This window comes from Primulina tabacum, chromosome 5 (assembly GCF_025594145.1).
Source record: "Primulina tabacum isolate GXHZ01 chromosome 5, ASM2559414v2, whole genome shotgun sequence".
In the NCBI taxonomy this organism is placed as follows: domain Eukaryota; kingdom Viridiplantae; phylum Streptophyta; class Magnoliopsida; order Lamiales; family Gesneriaceae; genus Primulina; species Primulina tabacum.
The window spans coordinates 33390095-33406567 of NC_134554.1; the positions used below are offsets into that span (position 1 = coordinate 33390095).

At 35.2% G+C, this 16473-nt stretch overlaps 1 pseudogene; it reads right to left on the reverse strand.

Moving 5' to 3' along the window:
- Window positions 1–13475: 13475 nt before the first annotated feature.
- On the reverse strand, window positions 13476–16173 carry LOC142544339 (uncharacterized; annotated as a pseudogene).
- Window positions 16174–16473: the final 300 nt, after the last annotated feature.

Here is a 16473-nt window from a genome sequence, read left to right on the forward strand (position 1 = left end):
TATTGATCTCATAAATTTTTATCATGTAACACTTATTTTGCGAAGTATTTGAATTTTATAAAAAAAATTGTTTCTTTTATGGAGCAATTACTAATTTAGACAACTTTTACTCTTAAAGTTAAATATTTAAATCCATGTAAAATAATTATCATGTATTTAGGCAATGCTTTGTTATTATGTGTTTAAATTAAAATATTTATTATGTGTTTTGAATTTTTATTTAATTATTTTCTAAACTAAATAATAATAATGTTGCACAGTAAAAAACCATATATCTAAAAAATAAATTTCAAAAAATTAAATATTTTCGGGTTGGTCAGGTTAGTTGGGTTGATACGGGTTCAAGTTCATAGTTTTTATGTTGGTTCGGGTTCGGATTTGGGTCGGAAATTTTTTTGTAATACTCATTCTTCAACCCAACTTGAACCCACCCGACCCTCCGGAACTGAAACCACACCTACGTTGCATAGGGTTTTCATCTATCTATCCTTAGATAATAAATATATTTAAAGAAAAATGCTATATATACATTTTATAGTGTACACCTTGACTTATATTAACTTACATTTCTCTTATCAAATACAAAACTATCCATGAGAAGAAATAAATATTTGTTAGCTAAGGATAGTGTTGTAATTGATAAATAAATGAAATAAAATATACATATAATATTACTCATATTTAAATATACAGATGGCTAATTAATTTTGCCATCTATATATATGTATTAACCTTAATCGCTAAACTCATATAAAATAATGATCATAAAACTACAAAAGTCAACTGACCTTGAAACAACAAAACGAATATAAAAAATTAAAATAAATTTTTGTTTGAAAATTAAAATGCAAAAGTATTCAATCAAATCAATTAAAAAGTAGAATAATTATTTAAAGAATATTGTTTTTTACATAAAGATATACTATATAGAAATATGTGTCTATGTATATATTGCATCTTATGATTAAAGAATTAGTAAGTTCTTGTGAGATGGTATCTGTTAGACGAGTTAATCATGTCATATTTATAATAATAAGTAATATTTTTGGCATAAAAGATAAAAAAATTCATGAGTGACCAAGATAAGATATCTGTATCACAAAATTAACTCGTGAAACCCTCTCACAAAATTTTTTGTGCTATCAAATTCAATCAATCATCTTTTCCTTTCTTCAAAGTGCTAAAATCTTCACACCAACAAACAAAATGAGCAACTGGTAGTACAAAAGATCAATCGCTGATGCTGGACAGGCATGCCAATAAATATTCTATGCAACTAAGGATATTTCCTTTATTTATTCTTTTTCTACATCAAATTATTATTTTCCTCATTTTCGTGCAGAAACATTCTGAACAAAACCAAGTTGTCAAAAGCTATCAAAGTGGGGGCCTAATAGTCGGCGTCACTGGCAGCGGCTTGGCCACCACCTTGTCGTTTGCCGACACCCCCGGCGGCCCATGGAAGATCTCCATGGCTGGACAAACACACTGTCGAATATATTCAATGTGATGCTGCAAACCCTACTGATGTTTGGGATGAAATAGTTGAGAAGAATTATTTGGTTGCTACAAAATTGAGGGATATTACTGCATTTTGGGTTGCTGATATTGTGTTGCGAAATGTGGATGCTTTGAGCAGCATGAAAAAAGAACAAGGAGTTTGGTTTTATGGGATTCAGGGACACCACCAAGTCTTTCATATCTTGTATCAAGAAGATGAGAGATCACAAAGAAGACCAAATGATACAACTAAAATTAGCGGATTTTTAACGTCGGATTTAAACAAAAAATAGGTTAATTTGATTGTAAACGGACCAACAAACAAGTAATATCTTTAAATTCCTTCATTTCAGCCTTTAAATTAACGTTTTCCGCTTTTGATATGTTTTTGTTTATTCAACAAATCATCTTAAGAAGATCGAACTTCGATTGCGATTTAATTTCCTTAGGCTAGATAATTTTTAAAAAAAAAAAAAAAAACTAGGCAAGATAGTACTTTTATTTAATTTTTTTCTATTTTTAAAAATATTTACGATTTTAATTATTGGGAGCCCGTTCTATAGATGGCATACTATTGAAAATGTTCGGACTTGATAAAATTACATTCAGTGTTTCTTTGTCACATTATGAATTTTGTGAATTGACGTGGATCAAGTAATCTACTGTTACAAGTTTGATGGTTAAGATGGTTGATTGGCTATTAAACGACACAGTTTTGTGCCCCACATGTAGGTGAGTAGGGATGTAAACGAACCAAACCGTTTGTGAGCTATTCGAAGCTCGATTCGATAAAAGCTTGTTTGAGCTCGTTTAATGAGGCTCGTTAAAATAAACAAACCAAACTCAAGCTCTACATTATTCGGCTCGTTAGCTCGTGAACATGTTCGTTGGTAAGTTCATGCGTAATCTTTTAGATGAAAAAATAATAGTTTTGACATTTGATTTATTGATTTTGCATATTATTTATGAAATATATAAAAATCTATTAAATTTATTTATTATAATAAATTTACAAATTTTAACAAGAATAATATATTTTTCTTTAAATATATAATTTATTTTTAATTAATTTAATGAAAATTTAAATGTATAATTCATATTTATTAAGCTTGTTTAGGCTCGATAAAGGCTTGAATAAGCTCGTGAGCCATGCATATATTCGTTAAATAAAGCTCGAGCTCGGCTCGACTATAAACGAACCAAGCTCAAACATTCAAGAGTTCGGCTCGGCTCGACTCGATTACATTCCTATAGGTGAGTAAATATATGATGACATCTTTGGTGAGATAAAATTGATCATCTCATGTTGATGTCCGCATTGATTTTGTAGAACTGATGTTGAAATATTAATTTTTACTCCATTTAATAACTTTGTATTTAAAAAAACACAATGAAATTGCACATAATTTGGAAAAATTACTGCACATAATTTAAGGAAAAAAATTACACATAAATAAAATGTAAAACACAATTGATAAATACAACTACTCATAATTAAAAATCACAAATAATTAAAAGTAGAATAATCAGCTGTGTGTCCTCATGTAAACTCCAAATATATTTGATCAAGTTTATTTGAAGCATGTGATGCAACTCTCGATCCTGAATGCTTACATGTCGCTTCAGAAAGACGTTGAACTCTACGATATGATCATTTGAAGGGACAACATCTACGGGCACATATTCATCATCTCGAGCTGAGAAATCGCAATATTCAAGAATATTATCTTTTTCATCCTCAACAATCATGTTATGAAGAAATGATATAAGTGTTTATTATATAATCTAAATCAATTGGATCTCACATGCTAGATGAACCTCTCGCTATATGACAATGTGCTTGGAGTACACCAAATGCTCGTTCAACGTCTTTTCTCACTCCCTCTCGATCATCATCATCATAATCATAGCATTTTCTTGCTAGTTTCAGAGTTGGGCATATGGATATTAGTTCTCCAAATTAATAGATTTTCTCACATGTCATGTTTTAAACCAAAATTTAAAATATCCCCCTTAAGCACATTTATCTAACTTTTCAACAACATACCCCTCCTTCAGCTCCTTTTATTAATCTGATAATCTAGGATATATCGGAATACGACCATGTTTGATCTCCTCTTCATATGACAAAATCATTTTATGCGCATCTCCCTAATTTTATCCTTTAAAAGCTAAATATTTTGTTTTTGAGCGACTACTTCTAAAACTTTTATTTTGAAAAGCTTTATGTTATCTATCTAATTGTTCATTTACACCTTCTTAAGTTTTCCATCGAGACGATATCATACACAAACAACATACACCAATTTACCTCGTGCAAATAGTTAAAGGCTTAAAGTTGATCCTTGATGAAGTCCTAGTGCCACAGAAAATTCACATGGCATCTCTTTAACAGACCTAGCGCTAGTTAAAACACCTTTGTACATATATTTAAAATTCTCGATGTAGCATTGATGAATGTGCTTTCTTCTAAGTACCCACCAAATAATTCTTTAGGCACTCTTCTGTTTTCTCTAAATTTCTCTATCATTTGTCTAATCAATAAAATATCTTTCATTGTAGATTTACCCGACATAAAACCATATTGATTTCCTAATACAGTAGTGATATTCTTAAGTCATTGTTCTATCACTCGCTCTCATAGTTTCATCGATGGCTCATAAGCTTAATCTTTCTATAGTTTGAACAGTCCTATGTATCTCTTTTATTCTTATAAATTGGTATTACAATACTATGTCTTCAAAATTTTGGAATTTTCCAGTATCTAGAATCATATTAAAGGGCCTACTAAGTCATTAGAGGTCAACTTCACCTAAACATTTCAATACCTCAAATGGTGTCTCATCTGGTCCAACTGTCTTCCTCGATTTCATCCTATTCAGTTCCTCTATTACTTCGTTAGCACTAGCTCTATGATGGAACACTAGATGCCTTACTTCATGCATCTCATGTCTACCTATGACTAACTTTTTCGTACTTGTCTCATCGAGTATGTTCTTAAATTAATCCCTCCACCTATCTAGGATAATTTTATTTTGCATTAAAACTCTACCAACTTCATGCTTGATACACTTGACATGACTAAATTCTTTAGTATTCCGATCTCCAAATTTCGCTATCTTAAAATTATCTTTATCTCCTTCTTTTGTACCTAGCCTATCGTATAAACCATTATAAGCTCTTTTCTTAGCATCTCCTAATGCTCTATTGCTGAGTCTTTTGGCTTGTTTATGCAACCCATATGATCCTCGGTCTCTAGCTTTTTTCCAGTTCTTGAACCTTATTTTTTTTCCTTCTAATATCTTGTTGCACCTCATTGTTCCACCACCATGTCTCTTTGTTGTGTCGTCCCTTCTCTTTAGCCTCTCTTATTGGGGTCCTCTTTGATATTGTCTTGCCCAAACTGTTGGATAATTCTTCCAAGCCTAATGCATGTAATCAATGCTTCCAAGAATTCCTGGAAATCCCATTTTAACATTATCAGCAGTTATTCAAGCAACGTCCGCAGGTGTTGGTTGCCTCAAATATTGCTCAACAAATATATCATAAACCAACCCCCCGCAAAATCTTTTCAATATTCCAAGGTGGTTGGTGCACCTATCCTTAGGTATTCATCAACAACATCGCCTGCAACATCATATGAAAGTAGTCAGATCGCAATCGAAACCTTTTGAAGTGATTATAACTCTAGCTTACCCGTTGCATCCCCTGGACAAAGTAAGACACATTGGTTTATAAAGTTTCCATAATTCTATAAAACAAAGATCTCCTAATTTGGAATCTCCTTCAAAATCATGCTCATTGTAGACGAGATTATCGGCCAAGTAATCTTGATATCATATTTCAATCCCAGTCTCTATTTTTCTGTTTCCGTTTGTAACCACAAACACGACTTGACTCCCCCGCTTCAAGCGCTACAACATGTGTAAATAATCTCTGAGCTGGTGGTCGTCTTGGCGACAATAACAATTGGTATCATCACAGAAAATGATACATTTTCATCGTGAGATAATGAAGAGTTTGTGATTGTCATGACAAATATTGAAAATGAAAGAATTTGAAGATTGTATGAAAATGAAATTAAAATGGAGGTTTATTTGTAGAATGTTGATCAAGTTCATAGCAACATAATTCTATTTGAGGTTGTTAATGGATTCCTCCTGTAATTTTGTCATATTCCTCATTTTGTGTTTGCGTTTTTGAGTTATTTCAAAAGAGTTAGAAATTAAGATCGAATAGAGACCTATAACATTTGGTTAAAGGAGTCGAATCATTTCACAACTTTGGCACGATCACGTGCGTGGCACGCCCCGCAATTTTCGTGAGAAACAAATTGGCACGCCCAATGGTGTGCTGTCGTTGACCATAAAATTAATTTCTACTCTTTTAAATAAAAACGAGTGTAATGGTGAGTATGGTCAAATCCACAGAGAACGGTAGATTTATTTCTTTTGATAATAAAAATATAAGGGGGGATTTGTTTTGATAATTACTAAATAAAATAACCTAAACTAAAATCACCAAGCAAGAAAAATACTAAATCTAGAATTGAAAATTAATCGACAAGAATAAAGTGAAGAATTTATTATGAGAAAATATTGATTCAAGGGGATTCTACTATTTAATTATATCATTGTTCATCGGTTAACTAATCATTTATTCATGTTATTCCAAGCAATTAACCTTAGAATAATAGTGATAGCTGCTAAAATTCTTGTGTTTTCCTAAATTAATTGACCGAACCCAGCATCCAGTCAAAACTTATCAATAATCAATTGGGCACGATAGCGTTCCATATTAATTAAAGATAGCATTTTAGTTTCGTGAAAACAGTTAATCCTAAAATCTAACAACCGAGATAGCTGCAATTGGAAGATCTAGTTCCATCGATTTATTTAGATTACACATGTTATGATAGCACAACACATCTAACATATTGCTACTCACGTGTCAATCGTTCATGACAATTACGGATCACTGAATTCATGGTTAGCATTAGAAAATCATACATCAATTTAAATTGTCAGATTAATTGACGTATAACATTCATATAATTAAATCATAAATCAACGAATACTTGCGTAAACAAGAATAATAAATTAAAGTGCAAAAAACCTCACAGTGATAAAATTAAAATAGTAAACTATCCCTTGAATCAGACTAAGAGAATTGGCCTAACATGGTTTGATATACGATCTACATGAAAGTTAAATAACAATAGAAAAAGAGAGTGCAAACTAATTAAGAGATGATGAAGAAAATTCCAGTGCAGCCTTCACGTGTGATGCCTTCTCCTTCTTCCACTGTGCGTGCGTGTGATGTGTTGTTGGAGAGTAGGGAATCGTCCAAAGTCAATTGTGGAGTCAGCTGCCTCTTGTTAAACGTGAAAAGTGTAGGCAAGAAGAGAAATATTTTTGGATCCAATAAAAAAATAGAAAAGCCCACTAATTTCTTAATTAACCCTAAATCTCAAAATATAAAATAATAGATAATATCTTATCTAGATATTCCCTCCAAGAATTTCCACTAAACCAGACGCCATAATTAATTTTTTCAAACCTTGCATAAACTTCACAAAATCAGATTTTTTCACTTCTTGCAATTTTAGGCAGCTGAAACATAATCACAAGACGTGGCCACGTCTTGTTCCAGGACCTCTTCTGGTTTGGCAATTCTCTTTAAAAATTCTATCTTAGAAACTTCAAATGTGATAAACATTACATTTTTAACTCAAATTTGCTCCAAGACCGTAAAAGTTCCTCCTACAATAAAATTACACAAAAATGTATTATAAACATATCGGATGTTGAAATAATGGGAAATATGAAAATAAAAATACTAACTATTACGAGCCTATCAAAATCTCTCATACCTAAACGATGCTTGTTCTCAAGCATAAAATAGATCAACTCATTATCTCAATTTTTTCGTCCTCGTTCCGCTTCCTCTACTTATCCAAAACATTTTTCATGCAACAAGACATTTTAATTACTTAGCATCTCACAAAATAACATCATAAACAATCACTGCAATCAAAATGTGTAGAAATTAAAATGCATATGATTTAACAACTCCTCACAAGATTCGCTCATTCTGCTCATTAGTGTCTAGGATATATATCAACAAACTCTAATGTCAAATGCATTGAAAATTTTTACCATAGGCTTGCAAATATATCACATCCTTCCACTAAATGAATGAATTAAAATACACAAACAAAAAGGGCTATAAATGGATTGTAACGTGGCTAGGGGTAAGGTAGGATAAAAGGAAACAATGAGCTATGAAATTGGAGAAACCATATCAAACTTTTCTCACAAAAAAAATGTATTCAAAAACTCTTATATCTCATTATAACAATCAAGAGTATTTTTTTTTTGTTTTTTTCGGCTCTTTTTTTTCTTTCTCACTTCGTCTACTTCTCTTCTTTCTCTTTATTTTTTTTTTTTTTGTTTTTTTGTAGACGGTGACTATAAGGATTCGAGATTGATTAAATCCCAACAATTCACACTATTGGATTGAGTGATGCTATTTGTGAAAAGTTTATATGATTCTCCAATTCAAGATTCAAAAAAGGGGGATAACCAACAAAAAAGATTTATCACGGCTTGTAATGTGGTTATTTTTATTCAAAGAAAAGGTTGAGACTCAAACTTGGTTTACTAGGGGTCTATGAATCAGGGTAGGCTCAAAGAACGGCTCAGATGATGCAAAAGAAAATGGTTTGAACCTAATGTCCTTATCATTTTGTCTATGCACCCAATCCACCACAAAGTGTTGACAAAGACATGTACAACAATGCAAGTTCTAGAAAAATTAACAGTGCAATGACAACACACAATCAAAGAAAATGGAGCATGATATCATGATTGCTCATAGGCTCAAAGCTCACCAAAAAAAATATAGCAATTGTGTTAAATCCCACACACTTGTCTTCTCTAACTATCATCAAAAGAAACTTATTCATAATGCAAACGTGAGAATGCAAAAACATTTGCACGCAAAGAAAACATCATTTTTTTTATTATTCGCATAGGAGGCAATCAGGATTCAGAAGAAAGAGATAACAAATGAATTAGGTGCTTGGAACTAACAACGTCACTATTTTTTTTTTAGACCCAAAATGCAGAAAAATTAACTCAAAATACTAAAAATCAAAAAAAAAATCAAAAAACCCACAGTCAAGTCAAAATTTTCACACAAACTCCCACACCTAAACTTGACATTGTCCTCAATGACAAAAAAATAGATGCTCAACTAAAACGATAAAATAGTATGAAAAGTTAGAGAACTCCCCTGAAACATGTTGAGCATCGGAAAGAAACATCATCTATTGTTGCGGTGGGGGAAACGGTGGTTTGAATCCCATGTGTATGTAGAATGCCAACAGATTCAGTTCCATTCTGGTCAACCGCTCCTTGATCTCATCTATTTCCACGTTGATACGCCTTCGTGATGGAGTAGCAGATGTGTGTGGAGGCGCACGTGAGTCCAAAGGGTCGTCCGGACCATCAGATTCAGAATTGTGGTGGCCGGGTCGTGCAGTCACTGGACTTGGTGGACAAAAGAACAAACTCCCTGCACTTGTTCTATCAATCCCATAGTCTCTAAACAACGCAAATCAAGAGGAAGCATCGGACAAGCAACATGAAGATCATTATTATCAAGATCAATCAACTTGAGGTTGACAGCTAATGCAGTGATCAATGAACTAAGAATCAAATGGCGTTTATGACCAACGAAACCAGCAAATTGAGAAGCCAACCAAAAACCCAAATTAACTCTGATTCTGTTTTGCATGCACCACAAGAAAAACAATTCTGCTTTTGTTAACACACCCGCAGAATCTTTTCGACCCGAAAAAGTAAAAGCAAAGAATCTGTGAATGTATTTCCACTCTGGGCTGTGCAAGTAATAATCTTTGGATTTAATCGGGTCGTAATCGTTCTGTGTGGACATAGCTCGATAAAGGGCAATGTGATTAAATTGATCATAAAAATCACACACACTATTCAAATATTCATCAGTTTTTGCAAAATCATTTTCAATAAAACCAAAAGCAATGTTAAATTCAGTTATTGAAAATTTGAAAGTGTGTCCCATTAACCTAAAACGGACTACTCCTGGGCTGGAGAGTGCGAAACTTCCAGGCTTGACCAATTCAAAAGTAGCATAAAATTCACGCACAAGTTCTATATAAGCAGGACATAAGACAGAAAAATATGATTCCCACCCAATGTTGCGAATAAAATCAAGCACTTCGGTTTTAATATTCAACAATTCCATGGTGGGGTGGTGAATATACTTGCATGGGATGATTCTTTTGTTACACAATGCCTTATATCTATCTTTTTCCATTTTTTTGGTGAAGGTCAAATGACCATTCAAATCTGATTCAGATGGTGGTAACGAATTCATCCCTTTCCCCATCCTAGCCTTTTTTCGCCCCGACGAAGAACTTGGGGTGCCAACTGTCTTATTCGATGCTTGAGAACCCCGCTGCATTCTATCAACAAATTATACACTCCACACAATTATCCCACAACCAACAACAAACACGGGCACAATCACAAATTAAGCCAGGAAGAATAGGCGCACACAATGATACCCAATTGATAGTGAAACGAATAAATAAACCAAACACCGTGTAAACACCGATAATCGAAATATGAGAGGGTAGGAAAGAATTCACCTAGAGTAGTGCGGTAGCCGTGCTATGTTGCTGTGCAAAGTGGGCTGGTTTGCAAATGAAAGTAATCCGCCATGGCTGTGTGTGCAGAACCGAGAGAGGGAGGGCGAACGAGCGAAGTTGAGGGTGTGGGCGAACTGGTGGACGAGCGGAGATGGGCACCATGTGAGAGCGGTTACTGGTTGGGAGCAGCGCTATGGACTGGGAGACGAGCGAAGGAGCTAAGTGCGAAGGTGAAAGCTGCGAGCCGTGCACTATTGTGGAGAAACGAGAGCTGAGGGTCGACGGGGGGAAGGAGGCGGCCTGAAAAAAAACATGCAAGAAGTTTGGGAAGGAGAAATGAAATTAAGGGGAGGAGAGGGGAAACGCGATTTCAATTTTATTTAGTCACTATCTATTTGCAAACCCCTTTTGTATTGTAGGATATCAGAAGAGGTGTTCGGGTAGGGCGTGATCACGCCTTAGCCGAACACATCTTCTGCGAGTTGGTCCCCCCTTTTTTAATTTTTTTATTTTTTATTTTTTATTTTTATTTTTTATTTATTTATTTAAAAAAAAGATATGTTCCCAGCAGTAGAAGTATTTCAACAAGGCGTGGTCATGCCTTGTGCGAAAACCTCTACTGGAACGAAAATTATTATATTATTATTTTTTGTTTTTTTTAAAATCAGTAAAGGTGTTTCAACAAGACGTGACCACGCCTTGTGCGAAAACTTTTACTGGAACGAAATAAAAAATAACAAGAACTAAAATTTGGGTTGCCTCCCAAAAGCGCAATTTTTTAATGTCGTTATGCTCGACATTCTTCGTCCCATCAAATTTCAGAATACTGGGGTTTTTGCAACTCGATTTCTAGTACTTAGGACGCGCTTTCATCTTCATGTAACACCTTCAATCGATGTCCATTCACTTTGAATGTTTTATCGGTATCCAAACTCTTGATTTCCACTGCACCATAAGGGAACACATGATTAACAACAAATGGACCAATCCACTGAGAACGAAGCTTACCTGGCATAAGTTTTAGTCGAGAATTGTACAGTAGTACTTTTTGACCAACGCAAAATTGTTTTTGCAAAATTGCGTTGTCATGGAACAACTTCGTTTTCTCCTTTTAGATTCTCGAATTCTCATATGCCTCCAATCTTATCTCCTCTAACTCTTGTAGTTGCAGTTTTCTCGATGCACTCACCTCTTCCAAGTTCATCTTGCAGTTTTTAACTGCGCAATATGTCCTGTGTTCAATCTCCACGGGCAAATGACATGATTTCCCAAAAACTAACCTGTAGGGAAACATCCCTATTGGTGTTTTATATGCAGTCCGATAAGCCCAAAGTGCATCATCTAAACGAAGACTCCAGTATTTCCTTCCCGGATTGACTGTTTTTGATAGGATAGACTTGATATCTCGATTAGAAACTTCCGCTTGGCCATTGTTTGTGGATGATAAGCTGTGGCAACTCTATGATGCACCCCATATTTTTTCAACAAACCTTCAATTTCTCAATTGCAAAAATGGGTTCCTTGATAACTGAGTAGCGCCTTTAGAATATCAAACCTGCTGAAAATGTTAGATTTGATAAAACCTGCAACAACCTTGGAATCGTTTTTCTTCCACCCACTTCGAAACATAATCAACTGCCAACAATATGTAAAGATAACCTCCTGATGAATGGAATGGTCCCATGAAATCCATGCTCCAAATATCAAAAATATCACATACAAGAATTGGGTTTTGGGGCATTTCATTTCTATGGGAAAAAGATCACGTTCTTTGACATTGTTCACGGCTTTTACAAAACAAATAGGCATCCTTAAAAAGTGTCTCCCAATATAAACCACAATCCAAAATTTTCCTAGCAGTCCGTTTTTGTCCAAAATGGCCACCACATGCATAATTATTACAGAAAGTCAAGATCGACTTATGTTCAATTTCAGTTACACACCTCTTAATAACTTGATCAGCACAAAATTTCCATAAATGAGGTTCATCCCACACATAATACTTTGTCTCACAACGAATTTTCACTTTACGAGATTTGCTAAGATCATTAGGTAATATTCCGGTAACCAAGTAATTAACTATGTCTGCATACTAGGGATTCATACCTTTCACTTGAAATAGCTGCTCATCGGCAAAAAATTCGGAAACAGACAAAACATTATCTTCGTTCACCAACCTACTCAGATGATCAGCTACTGGATTCTCAATTCCTTTCCGATCCTTGATCTCGATGTCGAATTCTTGGAGTAGGAGTATCCACCTTATCAACCTCGGTTTTGACTCCTTTTTTGTCAACAGATATTTCAATGTTGTATGATCATAAAACACAATTATTTTTGAGCCTAGCAAATATGATCGAAATTTTTCTAAAGCAAAAACAATTGCTAAAAGCTCTTTTTCTGTAGTGGTGTAATTGCACTGCGCAGAGTCCAATTTTCTTAAGGCATGGTATATGACGTGAATCTTCTTATCAACTTTCTGGCCTAGAACAGTCCCCACAGCATAATTGCTCGCATCACACATGATTTCAAAGGGCAAATTCCAGTCAGGTGGTTGGATAATAGGCACTATGGTCAACATGTTTTTTAGCTTGTTAAAAGCCTCCTTGCAATCTTCTCCAAACTCGAAAGGTACATCTTTTTGAAGCAACTTGGACATCGGTAGAGAAATCTTTGAGAAATCCTTAATAAACCTGCGGTAAAAACCTGCATGTCCAAGAAAACCTCGAACTTCCTTAACGTTAGTGGGGTAGGGTAAATTGTGATTAAATCAACATTTGCTTTATCAACTTCAATACCCCTAGAGGAAACCACATGTCCTAACACAATGCCTTCAGTCACCATAAAATAACACTTTTAATAATTCAAAATCAGATTGGTTTCCATGCACCTTTTCAAAATCTTGGACAAGTGACTCAAACAATTGTCAAATGAATCCCCATAGACACTGAAATCATCCATAAATACCTCAATACAGTTCTCAATATACTTTGAAAAAATACTAAGCATGAACCTTTGAAACCTACCTGGAGCATTACAAAGTCCAAAAGGCATACGTCTGTAGGCAAATGTTCCAAAGGGACATATAAAGGTTGTCTTCTCCTGATCCTCCTAAGCAATGACTATCTGGTAATAACCTGAAAATCTATCAAGAAAACAAAAATAAGTTTTTCCAGCTAGTCTTTCCAATGTTTGATCAATAAAAGGCAAAGAAAATTTATCCTTTCTAGTAGCTAAATTAAGCTTTCGAAAGTCAATAACCATACGACAACCATTTTGCACTCTTGTCGGTACCAACTCATCATTTTGATTTCTTACCACAGTGATACCTGTTTTCTTTGGTACGACATGGATCAGACTCACCCATTTACTATCTGAAATAGGATAGATTATTCCTTCATCTAAAAGCTTGAGAATCTCTTTCATTACCACTTCTTTCATTACCGGATTCAGTTTTCTTTGGAATTCTCTTACCGATTTGGCATCATCCTCTAAACAAATTCTATGCATGCAAATGGAAGGGTTTATGCCTTTGATGTCCGCCAATGTCCAGCCAATTACGGTCTTATGTTCTCTGAGAATTGTGGTTAATCTCTCTTCTTGCTCTTCAGTTAACCTCTTCGAGATGATTATAGGCAAAGTTTCATTGTCACCCAAATAGATATACTTCAAATGATCTGGCAAATCTTTCAATTCCAATTTGGGTGCCTGCAAAACAGAGGGTAGCAATTTCTTGTGAGGGATTAATATTTCGGTCTCTAAATTTGGAACCACGGTTTGTGAGTCCTCATCAGTTTCCGAAATTTCTCAAGCTTCAGCTATCTCTCCTTCCACCTCCAACTGTGCCTGCATGTGAAAACTGTCAATCTCATATGTCTCCTCAAAACATTCCCGCACAATTGAATCAACAATATCAATTGAACATATAGATTTGTTTTCATTTGGGTATTTCATAGCATCAAAAATACTAAATTTCACAATCTTCCCGTCGAATTCGACGGAAAGAGTACCCTCTTCCACATCAATCTTGGTTCTAGTTGTTTTCATGAAAGGTCTCCCCAATAGAATCGGAGCTGAAATCGCAGTGGAGTCTTCTTCCATTTGCAATATGTAGAAATCCGTAGGAAATATCAATTCATTAACCTGCACCAGAACATTCTCCACAACTCCTTCAGGATAAGCATTAGATCGGTCAGCTAATTGAATCACCACTCTAGTTTCTTTTAAAGGACCCAAATTCAGAGCACAATATATTGAATAGGGCATGACATTAATGGATGCACCTAAATCTAGCATGGCAGGCTCAATTTTCAAATTTCCAATAACACAAGGCATTGTAAACATACCTGGATCCTTGCATTTGTTTGGCAGTGACTTCTTAATAACTGTGGACACACTTTCCCCCACGCTTACTTTTTCATCAATTTTCAACCTCCTCTTGTTAGTGCACAAATCCTTTAAAAATTTAGCATACCTTGGAATTTGTTTGATGGCATCTATAAGAGGAATGTTGATTTCCACCCTTCTAAAGGTTTCCAACACTTCTTTCTCGTAGTCCTTTTTTTATTTTTCCAACCTGGAAGGAAATGGATGAACAACCGCATTAGAATTAGTAAATGAGAAAGACTTTGAATTTACCTTTGGTTGTTTCTCAGATTCCATTTCGATCTCTTCAATTGTGCCTTTTTCTTCAGTAACCTTTGTTGGTGAAGCGTTCTTTTGGTCAATCTCCTTCCCACTCATCAATACCATGGTACTTGCATTTTCTTTTTGATTAACCACCGTTTGCGATGGTAGCCAGAATTCTGAGCTTCCAACTTGCTGACTAATGTAGCGATCTGAGTGATCTGGGTTCCTAGATTCTGAATGCTAGCCCTCGTTTCCTGTTGAAATTTTTGAGTGTTTTCAGCTAAGGCCTTTACAATTTCGTCTAGAGACATACCTGAGTTGGATGCTTGTTCTGGTGCGTGTTGTTTGTTCCAATTTTGCTATGGATATCCTTGTTGGCCTCCTTGATTCTTATAGCTGACATTTGGATGATCCCTCCATCCTGGATTGTAGCTATTAAAATATGGGTCATATCGACGCTAGGGCTGCCCAGGAAATCCACCAATCGCATTGGCTTGTTGCGTGGGTTCCTCTTGTAGTGACGGACATGGGTTCCTCTTGTAGTGACGGACACATATCTGTAGGATGTCCCACCATAGCACATACACCACAAGCTTTTACCTGTTGCACCTATCCTGCAACTAAATTTTCCAAAATAGATGTCAAAGAATCTAACTTTTGATCGATTGGAGTAACACTTACCTCATTGACTTGTCGTGTAGGGTTGTCTTGCCTAGTACCAAACTGTTGTGCATTGGCAGCCATGTTGGAGATTAGAACTCGTGCCTCTTGAGGCGTTTTGTTCACCAATGCACCTCCACTTGCAGCATCAATCATGTTCCTATCAAAGAGCGAGAGTCCCTCATAAAAATATTGAACTAGTAGCTGTTCTGGAATATGGTGTTGTGGACAACTGGCACACAACTGCTTGAATCTCTCCCAATACTCATACAAAGTTTCCTCGTGCAGCTGTCTAATCCCACAAATGTCTTTTCTAATATTTGCTGCTCGAGAAGCTGGGAAAAACTTCTCCAAAAATTGTTGTTTAATATTGTCCCAAGTTTTTATGGATCCAGAAGGCAAGTAGTAGACCCAATCTTTAGCCTTGTCGGCTAAAGAGAATGGAAAAGCTCGCAGTGAAATTTGTTCCTCTGTGATCCCTTGTTGTTTCATGGCTGTTCAAACAATATGAAACTCTTTCAGATGTTTATGGGGATCTTCACCTGAAGACCACGAAAAGTAGGCAATAAATGAATCTAGCCAGATTTTAATTCAAAAGTAGCATCAGTAGTAGGGAATTTAATGCATAATGGTTGTTGAATAATATTAGGATTAGCTAACTCCCTGAGTTTTCTTTGAGCTTGTCCTGCCATTTCTTCTTGGTCACTTTCACTTCTTTCAATCTCAAGATCAATATCCGATTCACTTTCTGTATCGTTGGAGTCCAATGATGCGTCCAAATCAGGAGATGATTTTGATGTTGCTTTTCACGTCTTAATCTTGCTTCTTTTATCAATCTCTTAGTTGTCTTCTCAATTTCCGGATTGTATTTGAGTTCACATGTACGATAAGAACGAGGCATAAAAAATAAGGGAAAAAAATCAAAAGAAATTAACCTTGCACCGCTCCCCGGCAACGGCGCCAAAATATGGTGTGCTGTCGTTGACCACCAA